Source organism: Dinoponera quadriceps, unplaced genomic scaffold (genome assembly GCF_001313825.1).
Source record: "Dinoponera quadriceps isolate SergipeBrazil2010 unplaced genomic scaffold, ASM131382v1 scaffold566, whole genome shotgun sequence".
Taxonomy (NCBI): domain Eukaryota; kingdom Metazoa; phylum Arthropoda; class Insecta; order Hymenoptera; family Formicidae; genus Dinoponera; species Dinoponera quadriceps.
The window spans coordinates 3,551,168-3,565,352 of record NW_014555972.1 but is presented as its reverse complement, the minus strand read 5'-3'; the positions used below and the strand labels follow the sequence as shown (position 1 = coordinate 3,565,352).

At 46.2% G+C, this 14,185-nt stretch overlaps 1 protein-coding gene across 4 annotated transcripts in view; it reads right to left on the bottom strand.

Annotated features, from left to right (window-relative positions):
* Nucleotides 1–14,185, bottom strand: part of LOC106746305 (rap guanine nucleotide exchange factor 2-like) — a 127,570-nt gene that overhangs the window by 75,685 nt on the left and 37,700 nt on the right. Inside the window, exon 1 of one of the 4 annotated variants that reach the window (XM_014622778.1) lies at nucleotides 8,676–10,725. The exons of 2 other annotated variants lie outside the window; for them this stretch is intronic. The gene's annotated coding sequence lies outside the window, so the exon portion shown is untranslated. Of the gene's footprint in view, nucleotides 1–8,675; nucleotides 10,726–14,185 lie in introns of those variants that run through there. One more of the 4 variants, XM_014622789.1, reaches the window with a different exon arrangement.

Here is a 14,185-nt window from a genome sequence, read left to right as displayed (position 1 = left end):
GCGAAAAAGCTTGCTCAATTTCTTTATTTTTTATTCAAGCTTCTGAATCGTTCACATTTTTTTTAATTCAAACGTCCACAGAAACGAACGTCAAAAGTCGTTTATTTATCTATTTATTTATAAGGGAAGTACGATGACGTTCGCGATTTACGGAAACGTACGACTACGACCTCTTTTTCACGGTCCATCACGGAGATAGATAGATAGATAGATAGATAGATAGATAGATAGATAGATAGATAGATAGATAGAGAGAGAGAGAGAGAGAGAGAGAGAGTCACGGATTACGGTAATTTAATTTATACGCGAACTTTCGCTGACTGAAATCGCACTTTCGTTGCGATGTATCATAAAGAAATAAAAAACGACAAAGAACGACGTATGGTGAATATATGCTATTTATTCTAAACTTGAAAACCGAAACTTCTTTTCGGTTTCCTTATCGCAGGGAACTCGTTTCCATCTGAGTAAGAGCTTGGGCTAAGTAGCTGCGAGGAAATGCTTCATTACGAAGAAACGAGACGGAATTAAGGACTCGAGTTTGCATTAGAATTTACCTTATGCGCGCAACGCCCCGAGGAAAGGACCCTCATTAAAGAACTATTCAAGTTTCCACGCTCGCCTGTAAACACACAAGCGCGCACACACTACCGATCTTAATTTCAACCCCTCGTTTTTTTCGGTCCTCGAGCTATCGCCATTCTCCTCGTCGGGACGGAAAATGCCCTCGCAAACGAATAAGGATACGCGGCGCAACGGACTGAGGATACGAGACGCGATGGGAAAAAAGAAATATCCCCTCCGACCGTATATTAAGAAACTTTCCGTTTCTACGTCTCACTGAACTTTGTTCGCGGCTCGTTTTCCGCCACGTTCAGCACAAATTGAGAAAAACTTCGGCGTGTGATTTTTTTCGCAGTACGAGTATAAGATGTCTCGCGAACGTCAGCGGTAAGCAACAGAGATCGTATTTATTTATCGTACAATATTCCAAGCTGAAATTTGTTATTTTACTTACCATTATATACATATTATACATAAGCTAATTGGATATTTCTCAAAGACAATTCAACACGGAAAAAATGGTGTTAAATAACTATTCACAGCATCAAGGCACAACAATATAGCCTGCAGTGTTCTTCAAGTTTGACGGAATTTGTAAGGTCGATGTGGAAGCAACATTTCGACACGAATTTTGTCCTCATTTTAATCAACGCTAATGACCACCAGCAAGATAAGAATAAGCTCGATTATCAATAAAGACCAGAATCTCTCTGCTGGATTCATTCAACATGCCGTGCACGCCAGCCGGAGGAAACTCGCGACGCGCCTTTTCCTAGGGGGAACGGCACGGTATTATCGATCGTGTGCTTTACTACGAGAGTAACACATCATATTTCGTCTCGGCGACGCGCAACACCCGAAAATTCAAAATTCCCGAATGGTCGCGTCTCGTCCGGTCTGCCAGTCGCGGCATCGCAAAACAGGATGTCAGATTACGATCACCGATGGCAACGGAACATTACACCCAGGCAATTACTCAGCAATGCGTTTCGAATTTACGACGCTCCGTTCATTAAAAGTTGCTTCCGCCGAAGCCTAACATTTAATTAACTCGATACGAGAGACAATCCCGTTGAACAAACCCATTTTGTACGCGTCTCCGACACCAATGTTATCGCCTTGAATTAAATTGAATTCTGTCGTTTTCAATTGCATTCTAACAAATTATATTAACAAAACTTCTGACGCGTTCCGCGACACGCGGCGTCCGAACGAAATCGTTATCACGTTGAAATCGATCGCAGCTTCGATCAAGCACAAAGGGACAGACTGCTGCGGAGGGAGTCCTATATAATGTAATACGTTTACGAGGAGCACACACGGCAAATAATGGAATGGGCTCACCGGACGCGACCAGAGGAAACAACTCGACGAACGATAAAAATAATACCGCCACCCGTCGCGGGCTGTTTTCGGGCACCCGAGGGGAAAGGGTTGCGCGCCACCGTGAAGAAGGACGTGCTTCACGGCGAGTATACGTAAACACTTCATCGAACCCGGTCTCTCGGGAGAGAGGGAACCGGCACGAAGGGAGGAAGGGAACAATCGGATTCGGCGACGCGTGCACCAACGCTGCGCGCTACTCAAAACAATAGCCGAAAAAAAAAAATAATAAAAACTGCCGCGGCCCTTCCACTCCCCGCTCTTTTCTGGGCTACTCGCGTAACGGACATTTTTCACAATGAAGCATCGAGAGGATCGCGTTTTGCATTCACGCGGCACGCGGCACGCGCGCACACACAATGCACCGGGGAGCGAAGCTGCGCTCCGCAACCGGCGGCGCGTGCCGCGTGTCATGAACACACGCGGCGGCGGCTCGGTATCAGCGGTGAGGATCGCCGAGGATCGTCGAACGCGACGAACACATCCGGTCTCATCGCCGGTCATTCATCGGCCATCTGGACGAACGATATGCGAGTAGTACCGTTGAAAGAAATCGCGAATACGCGTCAGGAGAACGTTGCCGAGTCGAAATTTCGGTAGAACGTTAACCCCGCAAATGCCGTTGAATTTAGAAAACTAACGGAGAATATCCGGGATATAATTCCAGTATCAATTAACGGTAATATTTGCTTATTTATTGATTTATGGGCGAATACTTTTATACCATATATTTCTAGATATATGAATATATATTTAATATATTTAATATATATATATATATATATATATATATACATTTTCAACGTCAATGGAAAGAAAATAAAAATAAAAGATTAGGAAGAAATCTTGTCTTACCCATTAATTACTTCAAGTTAATGATATTTTCAGAATCAAAAAATCAGGTTGAAATCGTGAGAACGAAGGGAATCATTGGTCACGCGAAGCTTTCGCGTTGTTTCTGATCGATGAAGAAATCAAAGATGCCGAGACACTTCAAATGTTCACCGGAAAGGATATTTTTCCCTTACTATGTGCTCAGATCATTACGACACTTCCTGTATGTTACTTTGTGCGATAGAATATTCACTGACAACGCTTCCTTCATGTGTGACCTCCTCTGTATGTCGAATTCTTTTGAGACACATGATTGTACTGCCATATTAATAGGAATCCAACGGCGCTTGCATAACGACCAACTCCGCGATGTTCCTGATAATTATACGCCACGAGGAGGAACAGGTGTGTGCCGTTATCCGCTTGCGCGTTTCTCCAATTACGGTCGGAATCAATTTCACGGGAAATTGCAACGAGAAAAACGCCGCCACTACCGCGCGCGTTTCAGTGTTACCGTGCATCTATAATTTGCTCGCGTTTTGTTTGAAAACGCGCATAATGCTCCTTCTCCGGTCGCTCGTTGTGTCGCCTGCCGTCGCTTTCTCCCTCCTTTTTCACGAGCAGCCTCTATCGCGGTGTAATCACCGTATTTTAAGATTATTTTTTTCCGGAACGATGGAAAACCGCGGGTGCGCGTCGCGTTATCCGCTCGGACATAATTACCATGTGCGTCCCACGCACGAGGAGATTCGTCGGCGAACGCGTGCGTCTGGCGTGTCGCAACGTGGTTGATACGCGCCGAACGCCGTATTACGGTGTTCGTATCAGCCTCGAAATGTCAGTCAAATCCCGAGCCGTGACATTTAATCGATAACATCGGCAGCGATAAATTACTGTAATTAATTGAACGCGGATCCTCGCGACGTGCCGATAGCGCGCGCGGGCGACGCGTCGTTTCTGTTTTTCCACAGTTACGAGACCCGTTCGTCGGAATTTTACCCTAACCACTCTCCCAATTCTTTCCCTCTTCGCTCGTTACTCTCTATTCATTACTCGAGCGTACACGTGCACGCTCGATAATCCAAGTATGTGCAATTCAAGCGTACAAAATTGTAACGACTTCCTGCGAAATCGCAACGCGAGCGCGAATGTTATATCGCAAACATTCCAACTACCTGGGGGATAGATTAGAAAGTCGGCAGAATTTCCGCGAGGATACAGCTCAGTGTGGCAACTTTTTACGGTTGTGGAATATCGCGAGTCATAAAGCGTTATCACGACTGAGTCGACAATGCGATATTTAAATTGAGCACATTCTTTACGATATACCGTAAGGTGTTTTTTTCTTTTTCTCAGATACATGTGAGATGACACTGGATTTTCACGAATTTTTCCGCATCGAGCCACGAAATTGACGAAGCGGATAGTATAAAACGGCAAAGCAAAGGAGGGACTGGCGAAATTAGAACCTTAGAAGAAATCGTTCCTCGAAGAGCATGCCTACGGAATGCACTCGATAACCTTGGCTCGTAAGACGGGTTTAAGTTGAACGCGAGAACTGCACTCTACACCGAACGAGAGTCACGAGGCACCTCCTGCGAGAGATGCTCGATCGTCTTCCTCCTGCGAGCCGCATCCTCGAGAAGCTAATCGTTAAAACCCGAGTCGAAATTTTCATTCTACATTAATCCTGCAAATACTACAAATCTTGAAGAAGAGTCAAAATTTGTAAACAGGAACGTAAGTCATCGGCAGGGTAAAATAAATGGCGCGCGCGCGCGAGTGTATGTGTGTGTGTGTGGAAATTAGAAAGAAATAGTAATAAAATAAGACAGATGAAGATTAGAAAGGTTAAAAGAAAATTAAAATAGCTGGTGGTAATTTAAATTAGATTGGCGAGGTAAGACTCCTTAAGACCCGAGGACTTAAACTCGACAAAAAATTAAAGTTAAGTTAAGCGGTCAAAAGTGGCGCGAAAGAAACACGATGAAGCGTGACGGGAGAGTTCTTTTTCGGATCATCATCACTACGGATCGTCGAGTCTCGTGCGCAGACCTAAACCCCGAGCGGTACAATGGCATTTTAATTTAGTTTGGAGGCCGATAGGGTGTGGAACGCGTCTCACGTGCGGCTCGTAAACAAGGGATGCCCCCTCGTTGACGTCGCTTCGCATTTACGTGTCCACGAACCCTCTTATGTGGCGGGAGTAATAAAGCCCGTGCTATTATTAGATTGTTCGGTGTGGTTATTTTTTTCGATACAAAGATCGTAGCCCGAGTTATCGACTTTGCGCTCTCTCGTTCGTACCAAGCCCGAACCGCCACCGCGGCTTAGATTGGAAGTCGGTCGATACAGACGGTGACGTCGCCTCGGGACCTCGGAGCTATGCATAGCAGAGCATTAAACGAATGAACGAACGACAGAAACCTCATTCAGAAAATCCGCGTCTCGAACCATGATCGTTCCATCGGCTCGCCTTTACGATGCCCTCGGACGGGTTCTAAGGCCGATTGTATAATACTGGGTGCAGCGGCTCTGCATGTTCGATAGCTTCGGTGGAAAGGAGGCGAGATTTCCGCAAGCGAATTTGGGATCGACGATGCTTTGACAAGAAATATCGGCGAAAAATCATCGGCTACTTTTATTCCCGACAAAGAAGCCTGATATTTCGTCGAGACAAAATCAAACAGAAACCTATCGAAAATCAAAGTTACGTCGTTCGTTTATAGCCCCTCGAAGCGAATTCACGAAAGCCTTTTTCAATTTCAATATAAAATATTTTCGCGAGATTCGAGAGAAAGAAAGAGAGAGAGAGAGAGAGAGAGAGAAAGAGAGAGAGAGAGAGAGACAGAAAAAGTGAGAGGAAAATTTTACGCTGAATAAAAATCGAGATGAAATTTAACGGAGGCCTCTGTTTCTAAAATTTATAGAAGCCTGACGATTTAATGCAGTCGTCAGGATTTCTTATTTTTTACGCTCAGAGAGACCTGACGCGAATGGGGAAATTCAAATAAATTATTAAGACAAGGACTACTTCTATTTTGCATCACCTCTCCTTTCATGCAAATCCCATTTATTAGGCTTACAAATTAACGCGCGGGCTGTAAGAAGCATATTAATCATGCAAATCGAGAACTACCGAATATAGAAACGACTCGTATTCGAGTCGACCTCGAGTATCAGTCGCCGAGGAAGCGAATTGGAAGAGCTGTTGACAATGGGAGATCGTACCAGACGTAACGTTCGTTATACAACAATAGGGCACAATAACGGTGACAACTATTGTAAGCCGACTAATTGTTTCTTGAGAGCCAATAATTACTCTGACTTAGTTGCGCGCATTTAAACAAGATGTATCAGGTATTGTGTATGTGCGTGTGTAATGCAAATGTGTATGTCGAGTAACACCGTATTGTCGCTGAAAAATCCTTCGGTCAACGATTATTATTATTCCTCTCTAACAGATTTTTAATCTATAGAATTTACAGATTTTTAATCTATAGATTTCTTTGAATATCTAATCCAATCCGCCTATCGCTACCCTAAAAAAATTCTTAACTTTTTACCGGTTAAATATTACGAAAATTCTTTAAAATATTTTTTTTAGAAGGTAATCTATTAACGCGTTGAAGCTTTCGAAGAGCTTTACTCGTTATAAATCTTGGAATGGAAATTTTGCGACGAGATCGGTGCGTGATTTGTATTCATGGGAGCATCACGTAAATACGCATCCTAAGCCGTCTCGCCCTTTCTCATCTCATTTTTCCGAAGTCACCGTAAGTCCGTGAGAGAAAGTGCGACGTCCGACTCGTCCGATCAACAGAAAATCAATATATCATTTGATAAACGCTATCAAAAGGATCCGAAGTTTACAGTGTCAAAATGCCAGCTGGCAAGTCTCTTCCTCTCCCTCTCTCTCTCCCTCCACGGAGAATCGTTCGAGAAATGTCTGCTTGTAAAAACCTAGGAACCTTTAATAGAATGCTTTTATCGCAACAAAGATGGAAAATGTCACACGAAAATAAAAGCGTAATTAAATATCCACCTTATTGAATTTTTATCCGGCTCTCTTTCTCTCTTCAAATGGCCGAAAATGTTAAACGTCGAAAAGTTAAAAAAGCCAAGCGCCTCGCGTTCCCGTGACAATGATTATGGCAAATGTTTCGTTATACCAGCATGGCAGGATAAATACACGTGTGTGACATTAAATTTGCACCCACGGGTGGCCCCGATCGTCGCCAAGCGACAAGAGTGAAGGATAAAAGGTGAAGATGCGCATCTAAAAATATCCGCGTCCTAAAGTGCATGTTCTTAAATTACTCGGCTGAGAAAATGACGAAATGAATAGGTCCGAATAGAACTAACAATACGTGTTCATTCCGTCCGATATTTTCAAATATAAACAATTGCACGCAAGTAAAACATGTACTTTCCATAAATACTCGGTAAAGACAAACGAAGTATCGAAGGCAAAGGGGTGTGAATCGAATCTATAATTCGCAAGTGAAAACAAATTAATTACATCTTCAATCCACACCGCTCCGAGCACACTTCGAATATCCATCTCAAATAAAATGAATAATAAGTAAAATTCTTCTTACACACAATTAAAAAAGTAAGAGAGACAGGGTATTTAAGAGCCTAAATATGGATCTTGAAACGCAAAGGAAAAAAAGAATCAAAACATAAAGTAATAGTCCCATTTATGGGTAGAGTTTCGGGGCAAATTTGGGGTCAAACCTTGTTCATTAATGTTCATCAATCGTTCAACTGACGCATTTCCAGAGCGATCTGCATGATGCAAAATCATTTCGCTCGATCTCCGCGCACGAGATCGAACGTGACGATCTCCGTGCGACCGACTGGTGTGCAAAACTGGCACACCGACAGACGTCGGTTTTTATCCACGGTGTTTAGTAGCTAACGGGTTTCATAGCGAGACAGGCCTTCTCGCCTCGGTGGATTCGCGTTCTGATCCTCGAAACGTGAGTCCCGACCGGCGCACCGTTGCTTCTATCATACATACGCGATAAAACCTGGTCGTAACGCGATACACTCGCTGTTTACCGAGGCGGAGTGGAACGTGACGCGGAGGTATTGACGATTTCGTGTCACGTGCACGCACGCGTGACAGCCACGAAATAATACCCGTCCAAAGCTCAATCGATAGGAACGTATCGAGGCTCTCTCGAAATTCCCATGATTGTTATTTCCATCCGCGCGATCAAAGCGGCCGGCGCACGAGATATCAAATTATTCACGAAAATACCGACCCGCACCCTCGGATATCCATCCCCATGTCGACGAGTCGAATTCATCGCGACGTAATGAACGGAGCGAGTATTTCCGCAAATAATCCACGGGTAATCTGTCAAACACCGAAACGTATTCGACGGGATTCATCGATCAGGAACGATTAAACGGAGTAAACAGTTAATGGATCTTCTTTCGCGAGTGAATAAATGTCGGAAGGCCGGTTTCCGGGGGAAACGAGCGAACCCTTGAATACTGTCTATCTCGCGACAAGCTGCAATCGCAGCGTACGGAATCTCTCGCAATGTTGCCCGTTAATCACATCCTCGAGCAGCGGATAATCGACCCTATTGCTATCGCTAACGCGGATTAATCCTACCCGGAATAATAACGCCGGAAAAAACGCAATCTGCTAAAAGGCTCCCGGACGATTCTTCGGACGTCACTTAAGCAACGAGCCGAGCCGACGCGTTGCCTCGAGGCATCGGACGATAATGAAGAAAGTCCGGTGGTTTGCGTGGGACGCGCTCGCGAATCCATCACCTCGCTGTCGCGTTTTTAATAATGCGCCGCGTTTTTTCCCGTTTGCTTCCGCGGGCGCGCGAAACGCCGGTCGTTAAGGATGATTTAAAGTTTCTCACCGGTCATCCTGCGTGACGGTAATGTCGGGCGGGGGCGGAGGGGGCGAGGCACCGTCTGTAGCATCCAGCTTGCCGGCTTTTTACTACGCTGCTTGCTTCCACTGAGAGAGCTGTGCGACGACGCCGCGTCCGGAGCGACTACCGATCGCGAGGACTTTTCGTAGCTGCCTCACACCGTCGGCATCGCGACGTCCTCTCGTCGAGCCCGCTGGAGAATCTCGCGTCTCCTCCTTCTGCTCACTCTTTCTCTCTGTCGCTCTCTCTCTCTCTCTCTCTCTTTTTACTCTCTTATCGTCGAGTCGATCGATCGATCACGTATTTCGCGTTCATACACACCGCGAGCAACGACCCCGGTGGTATCTCGCCGCGCATCGGCGACCGCCTTCTCTCTTTCTCTACGAGCGGGACCTTATCCTCCTTCGCTCGAGAGAGTCAGCCGCGACACAACAACCGCGACTCGTGCTCCTTCCTGTTCGCTTTTCGCCGCACGTCGATCGTGAGCCGACGAGAGTTGATTCGCGCCGCCGCGGAAGTCACGACAACGATCACCCTGGTGCAGCACCTCGTGAACTCTTCAAAAAGTTTCTCCTCGCTCTCCTCTCTCGCTGATCTTCCTCGATTCTCGCGGCGGATTTCGTAAGATTCGTTCGTTCGGGTCTCTCCTCCTCACCGTAATATTCGTAAACCGTTACTCCGGGCCGCTGTTAGATTTATTACGGAATACCATAGCCGTCGTCGCACGCGCGACTCGAGGCTGCGGTGAAAGCGAACGGCGATTATCGCGGAGTCTCTCCGAGAAGCCCGACTGCGCGTCTTCTTGCTCACCTGCGCACCGAGAGCTCCGATCGGCCTGTTACGATCGAGCTCTGCCTTCGCGAACTCGCTCCAATTGTCGCGCGAGTATCGATCCTGCGTTAAATGATTCCTTCAGATGCGCTCACACACTCGCGGGGCGTCCAGGTACTGTAACGTCGCGAAAGCGCGCGGGTCACTGCACGCGCTTTCGGTACGCACGTCTCGTACACGCCGCGAAACGAGTTTCAGACTGAGACGACGGCTCGCTCGAACATCGTCCGCGCCTCGCCGCTTGTCTCCTCGGGAGCGCGGAAGTGCGCGACTCCTCTTCTCCGAGCGATCCTTGAGCGAGAGAATGATCCTCGCGAGAGGCCGGAGCGAATCCTCAAATCTATCCTCGACGATGATGAGCGTCCAGCTTTCCCTGCCGACGAATTGAAAATATCCGCCGATCTTCCTCGGAGAACTTGACGACGCGATTGAGATTCGCGGACTGGCAACAGGTTTCGATTCTCTCTCTCTCTCTCTCTTTCTTACTCTTAGCGTCAATAATTAAACCAGGACAATCCTTTGCGCCGGGCCGTGCATTTCTCAAATGCACGTCAGCCGTGCTTGCTTTCCACGTAGGAAATATCGAGGTGCTTCTTTGTTTATCTCGGCCGTGGACCTCGTTATCGCTCGAGCCGAGGAATCCTACGACGACGAAAGGCTCACCTGGAAGAGGAATGTGTTTTTTCGTCGACGGTCTTCCGCTTATCTCCCGAATTCTAAAGTCCAATAAAAGCGGCTTGTGTTCACGCGTTAACCGGACGAACGCACTTGATGATGATTACGCGCGTGCTCCCGTCAGCCGCGATTACGTACACCTGTGGACAGCGAACGAGAGGTGCATATCCGACTTATGAACCGGTAAAGCGCGATCGAGGAGAGATCCAGGAATCGAGCGGAGGCGTCACTTTTGGCGGGCGAGACACTCTCTGGCCCGAAAAACTCGAGATCGGTCAGGCCGCCGATCAGCGGCGTCTCGTATCATTCGACGAACGGCGATCCCACCGAGTCCACCACTGTCCATCGCACACACTCGCCGCTCCTCTCCGTGCGCGGCCGGTTTCGATTTAACGCCCGGCGCGCTAGCCCGCGACAGAAAGCGCGAGAGACCGCGGGCTGGAAATCGCGAGATCGGAATGCGATTCGCGGGTGCAGTCGCTATTAATCGCAACGCTCGCCGGCCGCCACGGAACACTCGACAAGACTGGAGGTTCTCTCGGTAGGTGAGGCCGGCCTCTTTCTCTCTCGCACGTTGCCAGGAGCGTACGCGGCGCGCGCGAGCCAGGTAGGACTCTCTCTCGTGCACCACGGACGATCGGTGAATGTTCGCAGGATGTGGGTGTGACAGAGAGGGAACCCTCCCAAGTATTGCGTCGAGCTCGTGACAGAGAACCACGCGATCCCGCAGGAGATATTTTGCGCGATATTGCGACTGTCATTTTGTACGTCCGATTAATATTTTCTATGAACAAACGATAACTACACGGAGAAAAAAGATTGGTTAACGTGACTATGCACGAATCGAACACCTTTTGGTCGAAGGAAACAGAATTTCTGATTCTCACAGCCGAATTTGGTTTGTCAGAAATTCTGTTTCTTTCAAACAAAAAGATTGGTCTGTTCATTGTCGAGTTAATTCAACCAATCCCGCTTCTCTGTGTATGAATGAGATCTACTTTCGGTAATGATGTAAAAATCACGGTTAGTAATTAATCATTCTGGTAATGCCTTGCGCTTGATTCAATTCGGATAAGACTCGACCGGGCGTTGAGGCGCGCGATGTTCGAGCGATTGTTGCGACATCGACGTGTATTGCGTCGAGTTTTAATTTTAAGCGAGATGATACAGTAATTAAAACCGCATCCTCGATGCTTTATCGCAGAGTATCGTAACGCGTGTTGTTTTCGTGTAAGATGGCTGCTCCGATAAATTGCCGCGCCAATGCAACACGATGCTATTTTGTATGACAGAGAACTGCCGTTATTTTCAAATTACCGATGCATGTTGCAACACATAGCACGCGGCGTAGTTTATCCGATGCGATTTGCCAATTAAAGCCGCGTTGATGTCATGATATAGCGATCGCGTTACTTGTTTTCAGATCAGCTGACCGCTTCTAGTTTGAGTTGTGTCGATACGTAATGTTGTAACGTTTGTTGTATCATATTTACAATGCGATTTAGCATTGAAACCGTCGCGTCATATATTGCCGCTGCATGTAACGATAAAGAAGAAATTAATATCAGTCAAGTTACAATGAAAAAAAAAAACCCCCCCAGTGCAATTATTCAAACGTCAAAGCTCCCAAACAAAGTTTATTTTGTATCAGAATATTCCTTGCTCGATATATCCAAATACACAGGATATTCGAAATATACGAAAAATATGAAACAAATGCTGGTTCATACCAGAATACGTAACTAAAAATATTATAAATTTTAAATAGTCATCGGATTATACATCATACATTTTTCCATCTAGAGAGAGACCGTGTAGCTTTTGTTCAAAATAGAATTATACGATCCAACAAAAGTTTAAAATTTACGCACACACATATACACATTATTAGGGTACGTTTAACATCTACCCCCCAGGGCTACAAATTTCGATTCTACAAATCGAAGAAATCACTGAGACACTGAAAAATGAGAAAATTCAAGAAACGAAATATCTCATTCGCTGTCAATTAACGAGAAAACGTAAAATCATTACATGGATATTCGTGGTAAGTACGGTACTGCATATATAGTCCTTCTCACTCTGTCGATGTTCTATCCTTCTCCTTCTCTCTCGTTCTCTCTCGGTCTATTTCACTCTCTAATTCCATCTCTGTCACACCAGAGGTACTCGCTTTAGCAGGGTGTCCTCGTCTCTCCCTCTTTCATCCTCGCTCTTCAGCCTGGCCGATCTCTCCTCTGCCATTTATACCGAAGTACCTCTCGGGCGAGTTCGTAAATTTTCGGCACGACCAACACAGAAGAGAGCCGCGAAATGAGGTGCTATAGAGCACGGGAGAAAAAGGGAGAGATAAGGGGGAAAGAAAAGGCAATAGGGGTTAAGAAGTATTAAGTGGCAAACATTATAAACGAGTACAGTAGAGGGGAGATCAAGAAAAACAAGATATGAGAATATGATTAAATGTAGCGTAGGTTGAACAAGAATAATAAAATAATCGAGAATCGTCAGATACATCTGTGCACGTGAAGATAATAGAAATCGGAAGTTTAAAGGGAAAACTAATAAAGAATTTTGTTTCGTACATTTTAGAACGTGAACTCTCCCCTCAGACTATTATAGAAGATAACAAGATCGGGGCGTCAGAGATATTGCACGATGTGGGCAAATAAATACTATAGAAAGGAAGAAGGATCTGTGAGAGCGAGAGACAACGAGAGAACTGTCATTTCATCATCGCAAAGAGGCGAGAAACGGTGACACAAAGGATAAGAAGGAGACAGACGGTCGATTGGCGAGAGCGACGGAGAAAGAGCGAGACGTGGTGAAACGAAGACGATGAGAAAAAGCGGAGTTAAAATGGGGGAGAGAAAGAGAGAAAGAGCGACGGGGTAAGGGAAAGCCGCGAGGAACGAGAGAGAGAAGGCTCTCCCACGTAACCACGCCCCACGTTCGCCGACAGATTTTTACGTGCAGACTGACCGGGGGAAGGGGAGCATCGAGACCCATGGGACGCCCGTCCCGTTTGCACCGCGAATCCCTCTCTTCCTTCTCTCTCTTTCTTTACCGGAGGTGGAAATGCACGCAGGACGTCGCCCAGGATTTCCTCTCCTCGGAAATACGCCAGTGGCGATCTCGCGGACACGCTAGAGCGACGTCGCATCTGCTCTGTCATCGAAATATGGGGAGGAAAAGAGGAAAAAGGGGGAGGAAGAGGAGGAGGAGGAGAACAGAACGACGAGGAAACGGCGCATTAAAACGGCCGTAGAGATTAATTTGTTGGAATAGCGCACTGCGCGCGCGCGCTCTTATTACTTTATGATAGAACCGCGACCATCGCGTTGTCATCCTCCTCCTCCTCCTCCTCATCGTCGTCATCGTCGTCGTCATCGTGCTCGTCTATGCACATTAGACGCACGCAGCACGAAGAGCGTCCCGTTCCACCAAGCGGCAGCCGAGCGTGTGATGGCCGCGGATAATAAGCGCTCCACATTCTTTTTTTCCGCGGGCGGCATCGTGCGCCGGTAAAAGAGCATCGTGCACAAGCGCGTGTGTCTTCCGCTTAAACAATCTCTTTAGCGGAAAAACAAAATAGAACATCGATTTAGTTATGTTGCAGTTCGCCGTACGCTAAACGCGGAAGTCTTATCTCTTTAGACGGTATTGTTGTAACTCTTTCATTACTGGTCTCTGTATTTATTAAGCGTGTGCCTCTAAATACTATGTATATACGAGTGTGTGCACATATGAATCGCTGTTAATTATCGTGAAAATGCTCCCTTCGATCGTTATCGAAATTTCAGGAATTTCCCAATAATTCATCTATATTGCAGTCTATGCATCTATGCATTCATATTGCAGTTTTGAAATTGTTTCGAATTAATCAACGGCGAAATATTACTATCCGCATTTTGACCTATAACGGCTTTATGTATATCCTTCTATTTATAAGAATTATTTACTAAATAAATCGCATTTTATCGACTAGAATC